The following is a 19,001-nucleotide window of genomic DNA, read 5'->3' on the forward strand; positions in this document are numbered from 1 at the left end:
GCGTTAGCTTATCTCTTAAAAGATAATGCTGTGCTCTCTGGAGAATGCTCTGCTATCGTTGGATTGCAAGAATTGATCTTCCCGTCATAGCGGGCAGGAAATCCATCCACTGCTGTCAAAGCAATATTACAATGAAGGCGTAGAGTGTGTATTTCCTCAAGATCTTGGGTGACTCTGGAGCTCAAACACAATTACCAGTCAATGTTTGGAAGAAAAGCAGCAAGATTTAATGAAGCAGGTGTTTTGAAAGGCCCTACTGGCATTTCTAAGGAGAGCTGTTGACAATGATTGTGTGTGCAAGCTGCTTCTGTTAGCAGAGAAGGATTAGCTGTGGCTTATTAGGCTTTTTGCATGATGAAGATGGAATGCATATGATTTTTATAGACAGAAATAGAAACCACTCATGCACTTTTGTTGCAGTAGATGATTTATGGTTCAATCATGTAAACTAAATGCTCTTGGGACTCCTTGTGAACTTCTGTAGCTCTGCAGTTGTGAGGCTGTTTTTGAGTCATTTGCTATGAGTTGTGGTGAGGTTTTTGTGATCAGCTGTGGATTCTCAGCAATTTGATTTTAAAGACTTTATCTGAAGTGGTGAATTCCTGCCAGTTTCCTGCATGCTATTTGATGTCATATAACACTCTAGCCCTGACCCTTACCCTAACCATGTTTACAGTTCATTACAGTTCAGTCTCAAGTCCCGTTATGTCCCTTTTATACTTCTCTCTCTGTGATGGGTGCTGGATCTCCTGTAAAGTATAAAATCAGTGATCCTTCAATTTCATCTGCACTTTTGTGAAGTGGACAAAGTTGCAGTGAGTCATATCTGGCAAAAGGTGCAAATAAGGCTTGAAAATTGTGTTGTTGTGCCCCCAAAACACCTGCTTTTTCAAGGTAGTCTTTGTCGTGTCAGTGCTTACAGGCAATGCCTTCTATCTAGCCACTGAAAGTTGAGTCAAAATGTCATATCAACTTTAAGCAAATCCGTAATGCTCCAGAGTTTGTGTGAATTTCTCTGACAGGTCTCTGACAACGAAAAAGTGATATTATGAAGAATGTCACTTATGGCGGTTTATACTGACATCACTTTGTTGAATTAAAACTAAAATATCAAGTTTCATAGCACAGCAACACAATCTTCATTATGGAGATTCACGTTTGTCACACAGTATTTAGGAATCTTTTTTGCATTCAAATTTCAGAGAGCTAAACTTTTGAAAAAGCCTTCAATTTTGTGTCATTCTCTTTTTCCAAAGCCCGCAGGCTGTTGTCTCCCATCCTGACAAGGGTGACAAGATGAGTATCAACCCAGGTGAGAAAAGTGTCTCTCTTGCCCCATTTTCTTGTCATTCAAACTCTTGAGAGAGTCTCTTATGTCACTTAACTATGTCGGATGGTGTCATTCTGGCAGCAAAAACTTTCACAAAGGTGTTGAGGGATCTTTGGTTTCTTTTCACTCTGTCAACAGGTACTGGGTCAAGACAAATATTTGATATGGTCAAATTTTGAACACATTGTGGAATTAGATGTTAAGCCTCTCCCTCTCTCTGTGAAGACCATTACTGGACGAGGTTTTCTAAAAGCCTCAGTGTAGAGAAGCAGAATGCCACACACACCAAACATAAAATTTTTTACTGCAAAAATTTCCATCCACGTTAACATGCAAAAACTGATAATTATCCTTACTTCCACACCTACTGTGGTTGTAAGAGGAAAGTTAGAGAAGCTGTGTACTATTTCCATTTCTGCTTTGAATGCACTGCGTATTGCATCAAGCTCACGATTTCAGCAAGACAAATTTTTCTGTTTCGTCTTTGTCACTCAAAAATGGAACGCAATCTCTTTTGTCTGCTTTTAGTGAAACAAGGATCCTGCTAATGCACAACTTTACATCCTTCTGTTGAGGGATTCTAGTCTTTGTACAGGCTGAAGATCTTGGCTCTGTGCGAGTATAAAATCAGCAAATCTGGAGACAACATGGCCAGGGGAGTCGTGCAAAGAACAGCTATCATCTTCTTCTTCTTCTTCTTCTTTCTGCTGATTCTCTTAAGGGTCGCTCCACTGGATCGTCTGGCTCCATCATCCTATCCCTAGTTTCCTCTTCTGTCACACTAACCCTGTGCATGTCTTCCTTCACTGCAGCCATGAATCTTCTCCGTGGTCTTTTCCAACATACCCCCCTCCCTCTTCCGCACATGTCCAAACCATCTCAGCCTTGCCTCTCTAACTTTGTCTCCAAACCACTCAACCTGAGCTGTCCCTCTGACATACTCATTTCTAATCTTGTCCATCCTGCTCACTCCCAATGAAAATTTCAGCATCTTCAACTCTGCCACCTCCAGCTAAGCCTCCTGTCTTTTTGTTAAAAGCTATCTAACATTATGTAAAATGACAAATTTTATTTAGCACACATAACACTCAGCTGCCTGTGAACAACAAAATTTTGATTTTGTGTTAGTTGCACACTGAAAAAGTTCATTCTGGTCCCCTTCACCACTTAAACTTGGATCCAAGCAGGAGTTAATACACCAGAATGCTGTGATCACCACCTGCAGCCACAGAGGCTGCTATCGCCACTGGTCAGCAAAAGCTACATGTGTTGCTTTACATCAGTGTCCATGTGCAGGAGCTTGAAAACAGTGATGTCAGCCACCATCTGGTTTGCTATTAAAGGACACTGTGAATATGCTGCTCCATTACACTGAGAAAAGAAAGTCTGGTATGAAGCAGCAGAGCTCATCCCAGCAGAAAATCAAAGTGAGTGTACTCAGAGGGCCAGGGGATGGAACAGGCTATCAGCGACCCGAGGATGAAAGATGCTGCGCTTGAGAAGCTCTCACACACAGACGATGACATGTTGTTGGAATTGTTCTTTACTCTTACATCTCAGTGAATCCATAGCCACATTCTGCATCAGTATGTCTGCATGCAGAACATTTTAAATGTGACCATGGCTCGAGATACACTGCAAGACATTATTGGTGAGAAATGGGCAAACCACTTCTTGAGAGTTACTTAGATGGAGTTTTTTGTTTTTTTAAGTGTGAAAGTTGCAGAAGCCAGACTGACCCTGAGGCCACAGTGTGGACCACACAAAACTGCTAATGTGGACTACATACGGGCCAAACACTCTTCATCCATATAGCGTATAGTGGTGTCTTCTGTATTCTTTGGCACAGAGGCTGCTTGACTATGGAAGCATTGAGTATGGATGAGCGCTAGTCTCATGTATACATGGTTTATAATACTGTGGAATCAGCAGCATTGCATGCCAGCCCTCAATCAACTCATCCTTTATTAATGTTGCAATACAGAATTTTTATTTCTAAATTGTTTAGGGTAGTAGATTTTGGCACTTCTGTGCCATAGTATGAATGAAGGAACATGGTCCCAATGAGCTCTTTGTAACTGTCTGGTTACATCAAATTGCTTGATGTGGCATCTTGTGTTAGCCATATCTGCTTCCACTACAGCAGATAAACTCTGGATGTATCTTGTGTTGTAATGCCATGAACAAATTTCAGGAGAATACTTATTATGTTGTCAGTGGAAGCTGGTGGCCGGGTTGAGCTGTCCTATCATTGTTCAAATCAGCTTTCTTTACTTGCTTATGTGGACAGGCCCATGCGAGTGGATACTTATTATGCTGTCAGTGTTCCTTAGCAAACAGCTCCGCTGGGTTGAGTTGTTTCATTTCTCTTTACATGTGCCCACAGTCTTAAAGCTAGAGTGCCGGTGTTTATGTAATCCCAGTTTTACTGCTGCTACATCTGTGGCAGCATCAAGTGTCCTTTCTACTCTGACTGTAATACAGTTCATTGTTGGGCTGTATTTGCATCACTGCAACTGCTGGCTATGACCACATACCGTGTACTGGTGGGTGTTGGTTATTTAAGAACAAAGTTACCACATAACTGCAATTCATCACAGCCTGTGCACGTTAGTAAGCATCTTCCTGTCTTTTCTCTTTTGCTTTCAGCCTGCACGCGTGCTTCCTAGTCAATTCATCCTTTAAATGGAAGAGAAAAAAAAAATCATAGGTTCTGTTTTGACCATGAAAAATAAAGTCTGTCTTTATTGCCTCATAGCCACAATCAGATCCAGACAATGTGTTTGGATAATAAGTAGATGAATAGTGTTTGAAGGGGATGAGGTGATTTACAGCTCAGTGTTCTATTTTATCCACCTAATTAAACCTGTTTTCCCACTGAGCATTTTGTTTTTGCTGCCATTGTGTCATTTTTATTTTCATGCTGTCATTTGTTATTGATGTCTTTGCTTCTTTCTTAAGCTGCTGCTGATGTTAATTCCCCAAACGCTGGTAATTAATGACACTCTTCAGAGTTGCTGGCTGCTTATATTCATAATAATGTTGCTCTTCAAAAATTATCAAAATTTTTTGAAAGCAATACATCAGATTACACAATCAAAGGGAAACTAACAATGCCACCTTTTCATGAATTGTGTAACATTTTACACGCTGTGAGTCATAGTGTCATTTTACTGGATGAATCAGGTAATAAAGTCCACTGCTTAATACTGATACTTGTAGGTGTAGGTGTCATGGTCCTGGGCCATCATTACACCTCCTGCTCCCTCTTCCAGGAGGAGGCGTTCCCCACCTCAGGCAGTGACTGTTTCTCAGCTCACGTCCGCAGACGCTGGGCTGTCTATGACATCCTTTACAGTGAGTAAAGATGATTTTTCTCATGTTCTCCATGTCTATGACTGCAGCTCCCTCTCAGCAAGCCAAAAGGGCTGAATTTTCTGACTTTGTTTCTAATGAAGAAAAAAACTGTGGTTCTGGAGGTTGAGCCTGCTGATAAGAGTTTTCTCGTTTATACCAGATTGTCTCTGGAGTTTGAAAAAGGGCGACTGGACGTTTCACCTCTCACCCAAAAGGCTTCTTCAGTTCTCATCTGAGAACTCTTCTGAGAACTGAAGAAGCTCCAGAGACTACTATGACCTGAATGATTGAGAACCTACACAGAGATATTTATACCAGATTCATAATGAGAGCTGTGTTTGATAATGTGAATACAAGGTCAGGGTTATCTGTTGCTGAACCGACAGTTCAAAACCAGCTTTAAAAAGAGTATTCTGTATGGTTGAGCCAGCCCAATTTGATAATGAGTTGTGTGTTCTTCAGCCAGCCCGATTAGAGGTTGCCATTTGTGCTTCAGAGACTGCTAACCATGTTTCACGCTCTCAGGCAACTGACTGTGCTTCTGAGCTGACTTCTCCAGAGATTTTATTTGGTGATACTGAACTGGACTTCCCTGAAATGTTCCCCCACCTGTACCTCAGAAGACTGTTTACGTTGCTCCTCATGAAGCCTTTTCTGGGACTGTTGTGTTATAAGTGTGTGTTATGAGTCCTGCATAGCCCCAGCCTCTGTATCCTGAGTCTTCCGAGCCACCAGTGGGTACCACTCCGATGTTGCCCATGTCCGAGGTGGTCCATCGCCTATGCCAACCACAAGGGGTGTTCCTTTGCCTTTGCCTTTGCCGTTGTCAGCCACCAGCCAGGCCACCTGAGGATCCTTGTCGCTGACGTCGACCACCAGAGGTGTTGCATCGCCTCTGCCATCAGCAGCCACCAGGCAGGCCACCTGAGGCATTCCATCTACATTGCCAATGTCAGCCTCTAGTCAGGATCCAGCAAGCCTTTGCCGCTGGCCACACACCGTCCTCCAGAGCTCCTCCGTCTGTGCTGCTGGCCACGCAGCCATCCTCCAGAGCTCCTCCATCTGTGTCATTGCCATCCACCTGAGCTGCTTTGCCCCCCATCTTCCTCTCTTTATGCGTCTCACCCTGTGGCTGGGCAGACAAGCCTGTTCTCCATGTTCTCCCATGGCCAGGCAGACCTCAGAACTGTTGTTATGGACTCTAGTGCTCCTTGGTTTTGTTCCTTGGAGTATATATATTCTCATGGCCTCAGTTTTTGTTTATTAGTTTCCTATACTACATGCCACCAGCCTGCAATAAAGTACAGCTCAGCTTAAGTTATTCCTGTTTGCCTATGCATCCTGCTTTTGGGTCCTCTCTACCCCACACTTTACATGGCCTGCGTCCGCAGACTGTGACAGTATGTAGAGTGGAAGGAAATAAAATGAATGGGAACAAGTGAGGAGTAACTGGGAATATTTCCTGAAACACTATAAGTATTATTATAATATAATAAATACTTATGGGATACAGTGCTGAGAATGAAAACTTTATTTAAAAAATTTATTATAACAACCTGGTTAGCATTATGTAATTAAAAAGGGGGGAAATAACCACAATATGCCTCATTCAACATAAAAAAATTATGTCAGATTCACCTACAGGGGTTGGACAATGAAACTGAAACACCTGGTTTTAGACCACAATAATTTATTAGTATGGTGTAGGGCCTCCTTTTGCGGCCAATGCAGCGTCAATTCGTCTTGGGAATGACATATACAAGTCCTGCACAGTGGTCAGAGGGATTTTAAGCCGTTCTTCTTGCAGGATAGTGGCCAGGTCACGACGTGATGCTGGTGGAGGAAAACGTTTCCTGACTCGCTCCTCCAAAACACCCCAAAGTGGCTCAATAATATTTAGCAATGGGAGATGTTCAACTTCACTTTCATGTTCATCAAACCAATCTTTCACCAGTCTTGCTGTGTGTATTGGTGCATTGTCATCCTGATACACGGCACTGCCTTCAGGATACAATGTTTGAACCACTGGATGCACATGGTCCTCCAGATTGGTTCGGAAGTCCTTGGCAGTGACGCGCCCATCTAGCACAAGTATTGGGCCAAGGGAACGCCATGATATGGCAGCCCAAACCATCACTGATCCACCCCCATGCTTCACTCTGGGCATGCAACAGTCTGCGTGGTACGCTTCTTTGGGGCTTCTCCACACCGTAACTCTCCCGGATGTGGGGAAAACAGTAAAGGTGGACTCATCAGAGAACAATACATGTTTCACATTGTCCACAGCCCAAGATTTGCGCTCCTTGCACCATTGAAACCGACGTTTGGCATTGGCACGAGTGACCAAAGGTTTGGCTATAGCAGCCCAGCTGTGTATACTGACCCTGTGGAGCTCCTGACAGACAGTTTTGGTGGAAACAGGAGAGCTGAGGTGCACATTTAATTCTGCTGTGATTTGGGCAGCCGTGGTTTTATGTTTTTTGGATACAATCCGGGTTAGCACCCGAACATCCCTTCAGACAGCTTCCTCTTGCATCCACAGTTAATCCTGTTGGATGTGGTTCGTCCTTCTTGGTGGTATGCTGACATTACCCTGGATACCGTGGCTCTTGATACATCACAAAGACTTGCTGTCTTGGTCACAGATGCGCCAGCAAGACGTGCACCAACAATTTGTCCTCTTTTGAACTCTGGTATGTCACCCATAATGTTGTGTGCATTGCAATATTCTGAGCAAAACTGTGCTCTTACCCTGCTAATTGAACCTTCACAGTCTGCTCTTACTGGTGCAATGTGCAATTAATGAAGATTGGCCACCAGGCTGGTCCAATTTAGCCATGAAACCTCCCACACTAAAATGACAGGTGTTTCAGTTTCATTGTCCAACCCCTGTATATATACTATGTAGGCAAACATTGTTATATTGTAGACAATAGAAGTCTGTGTGGCTGACAAAGGGTACAACTGTTTTCTTTTCCACAGCTGGTATGAGCTTCTGCAGTGCTTGACAAACACACTCCCCAGCAAATTTATTAGGTATACCTTGTCAGACCCCCTTTTTGCCTTCAGAACTGCCTTAATTCTTTGTGGCATAGATTCAACAAGGTGCTGGAATTCCTCAGATTGTGGTTGTATTGACATGATAACATCACACAGTTGCTCCAGATTTCCTGGCTGCACATTCATGATGTGAATCTCCCGTTCCACCACATCCCAAAGGAGCTCTACTGGATTAAAATCTGGTGACTGGGGAGGCCATTTGAGTACAGTGAACTCATTGTCATGTTTAAAAAACCAGTTTGAGATGATCTGAGCAGTGTGATATGGCACATTGTCTTTCTGGAAGCAGCCATCATGGTTGGTCACCTTGAGCATGTCTGAATACCTGAATACATTGCGTTGTTGTCACATGATTTGCTGATTGAATATTTGCATTCATAAGTAGTTGAATAGGTGTATCTAACAAAGTGGCTGGTGAGTGTAGACAGGTTGATAAAGAAAAATCGTTCCAGTATTGGTGTAACTTTCCTGCTGGTGACAAACATATAGAAGGCTATTAACTCATCTCTTTTATGCTGTAATTTCTTCTATAGGCCACAGTAATGATTTTTTTTAATAAGATGAACATCAGCATGTAGTTTGTTATATATTAGGTGAATCATATTTCATTGTTTGCTGCCTTATTTTGGTACATTGTTTAAAACTGAGCCTTAGTCTGTTTGCAGCCAGTAAAGCAGCTCCAGGGATTAATAATAGCAAACAAAACAGAAACTATGAGACAGAGGCCATGCTCCTCTGTTGGAGTTGCTCTTCTCACCTTACAGAAGTGTTCCTTTAACAAACGAGGGGAATCGGGAGCACTACACCCTAATGAGTATTTAGCCTTGTGCTGGTGTGCAGATATCAGCTGCAAGTTCATCTCAGGTTTTATGGATATTGAACTTTAAGGTAGTTTTTTTTTATTAGTATCTAGTGTATAAATGTTTCATTCGACGGAGCACTTGTGCAACGACCATTCTTATATGAACTTTATATACAGCACTGGTGAAAAGTCTGGACACACTGGTATTGTATATGTAAAAGGTGTAATTTGAAGGGTATATGGTTTTAGAAGGCTCCCTTCCAGGAGGGAAATTACAATCATCTAAATATTCTGGAAAATCTACTATTGGCACATGTCTCTCCACCTAAGTATTAAACCAGCTACTGCGTGTGACAAGTTGACACATGTTATCTGCAGTTTGGGAAAGTCATCCCGGAAAAAGTTGCCTGGGAAAACCAACTGAAGCTGCGGACTGAGGTTGCATGGGGATTCCAGCATTCAGCACCAGTGGGTGGATTTCTTTTTTCCTTATAAAAAAAAAAAAAAGAAGAAGGAAGGAGGTTTGTTTGTGTTATATGTTAAAGTATAAGCAGTGCTGAGTTCTTCAGTGACATTAGAAACCTTGTGTTTTGTTTGCTCTGTTCTTTGATGTTGTCCTAAAAATATTAAAGATTTGAATCAGATTTCCGGAGCTGCTCAACTATTTATTCTACTCCAAACAAAATTAGGAAGGAGAAGTATTTGCTGTGGATTTAGTGGGATATCAAATGAACACTATTAAATATAAAAGATAAAATACCCCATTCATTAAAAAAAAAAAATGTATGTGGTACTAAATGAAGAACAGGATTGGTGAGTCATACCTGTGCATCAGAGTGGTGGTCTAACATCATGTGTCCACTTAAATACTTTCCTGTCAGCTGTCAATCATCCTGCCCCGTAGACCCCGCCTCCTACGGAAATGCAGGCGGTTGTCTGACACGTGATTAATTCAGTATGGCGGAGCTTTTGGCTGAATGCTTTTTTTTCCTTTTTTTAAAAAACAGTACCGACGGGTCCTAAAACCCTGCTCCGTGGATGCGCTCAGGCAGTGGGAGAAAACCAGCAGCAGTTTGCAGCCAAGCCTGCTCGGTTCAGGTAGTGCTTCCGTTCCTTGTTTGTAAAATAACTCCTCTGTTTGGTTTGAACGTTTAGAGGCACATGACTCAAAAAGTTAGCGATGTTTATCTCACGGGTTGTTGCGCTTTCTCTCTTCTAAGTCAGCCTGAGCTTCAGTCGTGTGGTAGCTGTATCTTTACTTTTTTCCCTGAGTTTGTGTGGTGTCTTACACTCAGCTGAAGGAAGATCTAAGTGTTGCGCAAGAGAAACATTGTTGCTCAGTTTGTTTGTAGTATTTTTTTTTTAAAGCAACCAAACATACAATAAACAGTTTGTGATGTGCAACATTGTTGCTCGGTGACTTGAGCGGTTCAGTTTAGTTGGTTTTACGCTCGTTTCAGAGTGGTCTGAAACGCGGTGCCGTAACCGAGGAGCGGCTATTAATGTGTTTCCTTTGTTTTTTGCTTTCTGTTCATTCATTGCAGCCCAGAGCCTTACATAGTCGCATTGCTTAGTTAGTGTGAGGGTAATAGGGAAGGGTTTCCAGATGTGGGGAATTTTCAGTTGTCAACAGCCACGCGTTTAGGGGAGCTGTTAAAGCATACAAAAAGTTTTGTTCTTGTAATTAAGCGTTTTGGTTTCCTTATTTCCTTAAGTAATGCGGCCAGCACGGGTGTCCCGGTGTAATGTTTTAGTGTGTCTGTGAGTGTGAGGAGAAAGCGGTGTTTGTATGATGGAGGTTTCTGCTGAGGTTCAACCGCCGCTGCCGCAGCTTTGGGTGTAAACTTGTGTGTTCGTGAAGTGTAAACAGAGGAGAGCAGCAGCAGCAGGGCTGCGCCTCTGCTCTGCTTAAATCTCCCGTAAGCCTGCGCTGATGGAAACTGTTCCCTCAGCATTACAAGCTCTGGATGACTGCTGGCGCATGCTTGTAAACTCCAGGCCCCACGGGAACAAGGTCACAACAGCCCACTAAAGAAATGTCCAAGTTCTCCCAGCAGAGACCAGAATGATGAAGATGTAAAACAGGATCTTTACTGACAATACAGTGTCTAACCTTTACATTATTTCAGGATCTCTTTCTACAGTCTGCAGCCTGTTAGCTGTAGTTGCTGCAGAGAGCTATATTCTTTAAGAATATAGTTAATATTTCTTTAAGTTGAGAAGGTAGACCTTTCTAGTCCCTCTTATCGGGACTGTCCAACCATCTTCAAAAATTCCTCATGTGGTCGCATTTAGTTGTTTGACAATGACAAATGGTATCATGACATAAATCCAATAAAGTTACAGCAGAGGTGATGCAAAGATTTTTTTGTGTGTGTGTGTGTGTGTGTGTGTGTGTGTGTGTGTGTGTGTGTGGTGTGTGTGTGGTGTGTGTGTGTGTGTGGGGGGGGGGCACTGTGGAGCTTTATATTGTTTACAATGATGGATGCTCATATAAACCATGGCCAAAGTGTCAAAAATTGAGATCAGCATATTTACGATCGCTATGAGCTGGACGCTCAGGCTTCTGGCTGTTCTGATTGATCTGTTCCAGACAGTTTTTCCACTCTTGGCTTTTATGATGTCAGTGACAGCAGATATTCTCAATATGGTCATCTCAGATACACAGCTCTGACTGTGAGCACAGCAGCAGCGACCTCTTCCTTCTCCACTTTAAACCTTCTGACTGAGAGGGACAGCCAACCAGAAGAAAGTTGATTTAAAAGGGAGAGGAGCTAAATGGCTCATTGAAGACACTGGATAAACAGAGAGGTTACACAAAGGCCCGATGTTAGATAAACGAGGATTATTTATCATACATTGAAGAGAGGAGGAAACGAGACTCTAGTCGAGTCCAAAAGTATTGAACTGGAATTGGTGTTATAAGTGAGAGAAGACGGATGGATGGAGGTCCCATTTAAAAAGCACACGTGAAGTCTTATTGTACAAAACAAAACACGTCTAATAAAACTCCAGAGTTGCCAGGCTATAATTATTCTTTGGCCACATTTAAAATTCCACTGTAGAGGATATTATGGCTCTTTGGATTGCAATACAAAGCCACCATAAGAAATGTTTTAAATAAATGGTTTTGCTTTTGGTTTTTCCATGTGGTGATTGCAATCATTTTGTGTTCTACATGCAAAGAGAAAGTGTTCACATGGGTGTAGTGTGCAGTAGTGATTTCAGTAATTATTTAAGTTACTTCTTCTAATTTCCATGGAGCGTGAAATATGTCTTGCTGTTGCACTGGATTTTAGTTGTTACAGACCAGTAATGATGCAGAGGAAACTGTCTTCGCGTTAAATATTAGTGCAAACCTGAGCGTGACCCTTTGCGTTCTGGCCATAATCCGGCTGCCAGAGTTGATTGGCCCACCCAAGACAGTTCTTGCAATTTGGCCAGATGCTCTACATTCCAAAAAAATAGCACAAGTTTTCTTTTTTTTACATAAACCATGTGAAGTTGCACAGAGCAGACGAGGAAGGCAGAAAGTACGATACAGGAACAGCACCGATCTGCTGCACAGATCTGGTCAGATTTCAAAATAAGACCTTGTACGGACTAAATGTTCCGGGTGCCATTTGCTTCTGTGTATAGGATGGAAAAAAATTGCATCACAGATGTAACCTCAGAGACACACCAGGTGCATTGCTTTCTGACTTTTTGACAGAAAGTAACCTGAACATTTGAATTAGAGGATTTGGACAGCTTTAGGCACACATACTGTTAAACAACACAATGGATCGAGGAATTAAAGGATCATTGAGAGTTGTTGAATCATTGGTAATTACATTTTTAAGAGTAAATTACTCCCATGTAACCAAACCTCTGCGTGGCTTAAACACCTGCAGTAACTGCCTCACGTTTAAAGCTTTAGTGTTTGTGGATCAAAATTATTACTAATTATACAGTATAATGTGGGGTTTTGATGTGGGCAGCACGGCAGTGCAGTGGTAAGAACTGATGCCTCACAGCTGGTCAGCTGGGGCCTTTCTGTGTGGGATTTGGGTGTTTCCCTGTGCCTGTGTTTTCTCCACAGTCCAAAAACATGTGCATGTCTTTGCTATGCGAGATTTTGGATGTTACTTGACAGTGATGACGAAGAGGACGTCTGTAAGACAAGGTCCTGTTTTTGAATATAACTCTGGACTTGGGGTAAATGCAAACTAACCGTTCTTGCTGGTTTTCAGCAGTGAGGAGGATCTTATAAGACTGCAAAAAATGACCACCAGGGCAGAATCATGGTGATCTTTTGGTTATTGCTCCAAACTGATGTTGCTGAGTCACATAATAAAAGAGGTTCAAAGTTATCTCGGTCTGTCAAACAACCAAGCCTGGAACAAAATTCAAGAAATGTAATGTATTTCAGTGTGACTGCTGTCTGCTAACTGACCAATAGGAATGCAGTGCTGAAATGATGTGCTGATCAACCAGCACTTGTGAAAGAACCAAAACAAACTCAAACTGAATAGATGTAAGTGAAGCATACAAAACAAAATAGTTGGGATTCCAACGAAGAAGAAAATCTGCTTGAGAAGCAGCAGCAGCAGCTTTGTTTGTATGATTTTTCCTCCAGCTGGTGTCATCACCGCACCAAGAAGGATGTAGTGTGGAAAGATATGGCAGATGTATAACATCTGTACATCTTGGCCCCAATATTAGTAGTAGGCGTTAACGTCGTACGGAGTACATGCGTCAAACTTGATATCCTACGCAAGTTTCATTACCTTACCAAAGTTCATGAGCACTTCTTTTTTTCTTGTTTTACGTGTCCTAAGTTTGCCTCTTTTAATCTCATTAATAAGCTCATTTATCGTCGTTCCATTGTGCTTTGTGAAGGTCTGGGTCTGACTTTTCCAGTTTCCTCCTATTATTCAGCACAAGCTGGCACTCAGAATGTTTGCTTGTTTGTGGACATTTTGTGGATGTTGTCACACTAATGGATTCTAATGGGTTCTATTTATGTCACTGTTGTACTCGGAGACAAATAAAATGACAGGACCCAGCAATGCACAATCACCCAGCAGGAATTTGTAAACCGTTTGGCAAGGTCTTTCCACCAGCTCACTGCCATTCTGCATACTACTGTATCTTTGTTTTCAGTCTGTTCACTTATTCTTTAATTTTATCCTTCTCTTGATTACACACTGTGTTTAAGAAGACACTAATACAGTTTGAATGACACTTAGGGAAATCGGCTGCCCATGAATCCTTCATCTAAACCAGAGGTCTCAAACTCCAGGCCTCGTGGGCCGGTGTCCTGCAGGTTTTAGATGTGTCCCTGAGCCAACACACCTGAGTCAAATATAGAAGTCGTTAGCAGGACTCTGGAGAACTTGGCCGTTTCTCAAACCTCAAGTACGCAAGTATGAACTTGCGTATGAACTTGCGTACTTGACAAGTACGGGGGATTATTTCTCAATTGGAACACCAGCGTACTTGATGACATCACAACTCAGCTCCAGTATTTCTATTGCCTTCCAGCTTAAATTTACTAACTGCTTGGTTTTAAAAACTTCATCTCCGAATAAAAACATGTATACACAGCTCTGCTGCTTCCTTTACAAAAACAGGTCAAATATTAAAATTATATTATTTTTATTCCAGAACACTTCCACCACTTGCAACGGACATTTGTTTAGAATACAGTCAAATAAATATTAACACTTTAAAACATATAATTTGATTATCTCTGGAGCAGGCCTGTCATCAGTCTTCACGATCTCCATAAACAGCATCAGCGTGCCGATGCGATGTTCCCATTCCTGGTGAAAAGGCTCTCGTGTTTCTTCCTGAGTAAAATATTTTTAATATCAGTTTTATTGATTTGCACAGGAACAATTGAAACGCCGAAATAAACCAAACATCAGCCGTTAAAGATAATCTGAGTGTATTATATCTGTGTTTAACTTCCACTCAGCAGTGAAAACCAGCGGGAGTTTTGAAACGATGAGCCGGTGTTACACCAAATTCTGCGACCCATCATATTCTGCGACCACAGGGGGTGATAGCGTACATCCCTCTGTGATGGGTCGCAGAATTTGGTGTAACACCGGCACTCTGGAGTTCTCCTCCCATACAGCGACCGTCGTTCGGCCGGCGAGCGGACAGCTGCTGTTAGAGCAGCGGAACGGACATCTCCGAAAACGTCGGAGCACATTTGAATTCAATCAATATCTTTATAAAGTGAGCAGATATTTGATGTTTACACATCTACAGCCTGAAAACACCGTAAAAATCTGTTTTCTGTCACAGAAGCGGTAAAATTTCAAAATTTACTCTCACTTTTATCCGCCATTATTGGTTTTGAGTTTTGTTCGAAATGCATTCTGGGATACTTGGCTGCACCAAGTCCACACGAGGCACCACCGATGCAGACTCGATAAAAGGGGCGGAGCGAGAACACATCCGGGTATTTTGAGCGAACTTGCCTTTATGCTTACTTAGGTTTGTAACAGTACTTGGGCTGAGAGTGATGACGTTTCACAAGTTCACGAGTACAGAAGTCCGCACAAGAATGCTTATTGAGAAACGGCCCTTGACTGCATACTGAGGAGGTAATTCAGCCATTTGATTCAGGTGTGTTGGATCAGGGACGCATCTAAAACCTGCAGGACACCGGCCCTCGAGGCCTGGAGTTTGAGACCCCTGATCTAAACGAACCAACCAATCAATAGACAGTTACACTACATTGTTTTTCCTCATTTGGCTTACTGTTATGCAAGTTTATAAAAAGAAAGAAGCTGGATATTGGCCAGAAAAACAGAGTATTCCAAGCAGTAAAAAGGACTGTGAACTTTCAATGGGCAACTGTACAGAATCTCTCAGCCTCAATTGATGTGATTTAAGGCTTGATGAATCCTTGTGTTGATCTTTTTGATCACTCAGTGAGTTCATTGCTGTTGATTATTCTCCAACATTCAGCCCCCTTTTACCCTGTTGGTGCCTCGCAACTTCAATAATAAACCCTGTTTAGCTCTCTTGTGCTTGTCCTGACTTTGAACCCCTAAAATTGGTTAGCAAGTGGGTGGCAGTTGGGGAAAGGGGACCCCTGTTTGTTCACATGTTGTTTATGTTACACTGATTGACTCTATAAATGGCAGTGCAGTCTTGGGTGTACCCAACCAGCATGGGCCACACTGCAATTAATCTATCAAACAAAAATTGCATGTGACAGTTGCTTTTCATTATTGTAGTTTTGATTTTAATTTCCATCAATTTGTGTTGGATTTTGTCTCACTTCCATGAGTTTCGCTGTGCATTTAGAAAACTAGATGCATATGGTGACAGTTGCTTCTCAGCACCTGATCGTATTGAAGCTGACAAAACCCGAGCATTTAGTGTTTAATGCAGACTATAGTACCGTCGGTCCCAGCATATTCTGCTACCCCTCTTAGCAATTTCCATTTTAATTTCTTTATCTGTCTGTTGGAATGACATCACTTTACTAGTAGACAATCTCTTTGTCACAGCCCTTTCTAATTAGTGTTTTCCCTACAGGCTGGCTAGCTGGCCACGTTGCTATTGTAGCGTTCCTCAGTGTCATTTATCTGCTTATCCAGGAAGAATCTCTCACAGTTGCACTTACTCCAAGTCTACCATCTGGGACTGACGTTGGCAGCGGTAGTCCTTCTTCATCTGCAACTGTAATCCTTCTTCTGTAACCATGACCTGGAGCATGTGGACAACCGGTTCACCTGCTGCTATGCCAGGTTCACCTACATTTGATCAGTTTGCTCAGTTACAAAAATGCAGAGCCAAGTCACAACACTGCCTCACACAGTCTACAAATGCTGTTGTCTTTTTTGTTTTTTGGCTCTACCTAAGGCAATCTTATTTTTCTCACATACACCTTACAATTTTGTTAGTATATATTCTATTTTTGCACTATATCAGTTAACTAAAAAATAGTATTGTGAAATGGCCGGCATGAGAATCAGCACCTCTAAGTCTGAGGCCATGGTCCTCAGCCGGAAAAGGGTGGAGCGCCCCCTCCGGCTCAGGAACGAGTTCTTGCCCCAAGTGGAGGAGTTCAAGTATCTCGGGGTCTTGTTCACGAAAGATGGGAGAAGGGAACAGGAGATTGACAGACGGATTGGGGCTGCTTCTGCAGTGATGCGGACGCTGCACCGGTCTGTCGTGGTGAAGAGGGAGCTTAGTGTAAAAGCGAGGCTCTCGATTTACCGGTCGATCTATGTTCCTACCCTCACCTATGGTCACGAGCTTTGGGTAGTGACCGAAAGAATAAGATCGCGAATACAAGCGGCAGAAATGAGTTTCCTTCGAAAGGTGGCTGGCCTCTCCCTTAGAGATAAGGTGAGGAGTGCAGCCATCCAGGAGAGGCTCAGAGTAGAGCCGCTGCTCCTCCACATCGAAAGGAGCCAGTTGAAGTGGCTCGGGCATCTGATTAGGATGCCTCCTGGCCGCCTCCTGGGTGAGGTGTTCCGGGCATGTCCCACCAGGAGGAGGCCCCGTGGTAGACCCAGGACACGCTGGAGAGATTATATCTCTCGGCTGACCTGGGAACGCTTTGGGGTCCCCCCGGATGAGCTGGAGGAGGAGGCTGGGGAGAGGGAAGCCTGGGCTTCTCTGCTTAGGCTCCTGCCCCCGCGACCCGGCCCCGGATAAGCGGAAGAGAATGGATGGATGGATAGTATTGTCGCTGATATTGTTGTTTATATGATTCTAGTCTTTATTTAAAAACAAAACAAAAAAAACCCACGGCTGTTGAATTTTTGTCTTTTTTTTTTTTTTTCTTCCCGCTGGATGTTGGGCAGGTGTGATCTCCTAAAACCGCCACAGTCTGGTTGTTTTTTTTAATCTAGAAAAAAAAATTAAAATCCAGGTGCACTTGACTGGATCACTCCTTAACCACAGTCAGTCCAGGCATTTTGATGTTAACCTGCAAGGAAAGACAATTGTGGATGCTTGGATTTCTCTAAAGCTAATAAAAGAGTGTTTAGTTAATTTTAGACTTGTTCATTAGTATAGATTTAAATTTCAGTTTAATCAAATAGCAAATAATATATAGTAATATCATTTCTCTCATTTGACTCACTGTTTCACAAGTTAAACAAAGAAAGGATGTTGGCTCTTGGCCAGAAAAGCAGTAAAAGTAGACAGAGAATCAAAGCAGCAAAAATAATGCTGGGATTGTAATGGGCAGCTATACAAAAGCTCTCATCCTCAACTGATGTGATTTTGAGGCTTGATGAATTCTTGTGGTCACCCAGTGAGTTCATGGCTGTGAATTATTCTCCCACAATTCAGCCCTTTCCACCCTGTTGGTGCCTCACAACTCTAATAATAAACCCGTATTAGTTCTTTTGTGTTTTTTCCAGGACCTTGTCCTGACTTTGAACCCATCCCAGCGCTCAAAAATCAGTTATTAAGAGGTTTGCAGTTTGGAAAAGCATCCTTGTTAGTGCACATGTTTATGTTCCACTGATTGAGTCTATTAATAGCACTGCAGTGTTGTGTACAAGCTGTGGTACCTGTGATGCACAGACCTGCACACTCAACCTTTTGTGTAAATAACCATTTATGCACCTTTTTGTCAGAAAATGCAGTTGTTGTTGCTGCTGTTAGTAACCTATCTGTTCATATGATGGGAGTTTTAGTTCGGATTCTCCTTGTTGAGTGTTTGAATTCATTTTGATTTCCTCAAACTATTAATTTAGAAAACCAAATGAACATGGAAATAATTGCTTCCGGTTGAGTGAACCATTGGTAGAGTGTGCAGAAAAAGTGAATTTTCAGGCATTTAGCTGGTGTGCTTCACCCACCTCTGTTTATGCATATCTGGATATTTTATTTGACATTTAGATGAATTCCAGTGTTTTGTGACGTGAACCCAGTAATCAAAAAAGTCACTGAACATGAGTCAGTACATGAATAGACGTAACATAAAACTGTATGCTATTTAGAAATAACACACTGTGTTTTAACCGTGACCCCACCACTCAAGTTTGAATGTTCACTGATAATTTTTACCAAAGCTTCAAAATGAAAATCAGGCATTCAGCATAGCCACATTTATTAAAGCATTTTAAACTGACTTCATGTGAAAGATTTTTTTTTTTAAAGCAATATTCATGATGTTATTTGAATTTGTGTACAACTCGGGTAACAGGTCTCACGATTTTAGTTTCAGTCATTTCATCAACATGTTTATTTGCATTTTATTATGGAATATTGGGTAGAGTCATTTACCCAGCTTACAAAATAAGGTTTTTGACAAACAAAGCAATGACAGCTATTATTTTCCTTGGAGACACTACAGTCAGTCATCTCTGACTTTACTGACATTACATCTTCTACAGGTGGAAGCTGGAATGATGGGGCCAGATCACCAAATTGTGATGCTACATTAATTATTAGTGCATCAAAAAATTTGAATCAGATTAACTT

The 19,001-nt window shown here is 42.2% G+C and overlaps 1 protein-coding gene across 1 annotated transcript in view; it reads left to right on the plus strand.

Moving 5' to 3' along the window:
* The first annotated feature begins 9,542 nt into the window (after positions 1–9,542).
* Positions 9,543–19,001, plus strand: part of hdac4 (histone deacetylase 4) — a 124,636-nt gene continuing 115,177 nt past the window's right edge. The window contains exon 1 of the mRNA XM_030757903.1: positions 9,543–9,647. The gene's annotated coding sequence lies outside the window, so the exon portion shown is untranslated. The remainder of the gene's footprint in view (positions 9,648–19,001) is intronic.

The sequence above is a fragment of the Archocentrus centrarchus genome, chromosome 21 (genome assembly GCF_007364275.1).
Source record: "Archocentrus centrarchus isolate MPI-CPG fArcCen1 chromosome 21, fArcCen1, whole genome shotgun sequence".
Classification (NCBI taxonomy): Eukaryota; Metazoa; Chordata; class Actinopteri; order Cichliformes; family Cichlidae; genus Archocentrus; species Archocentrus centrarchus.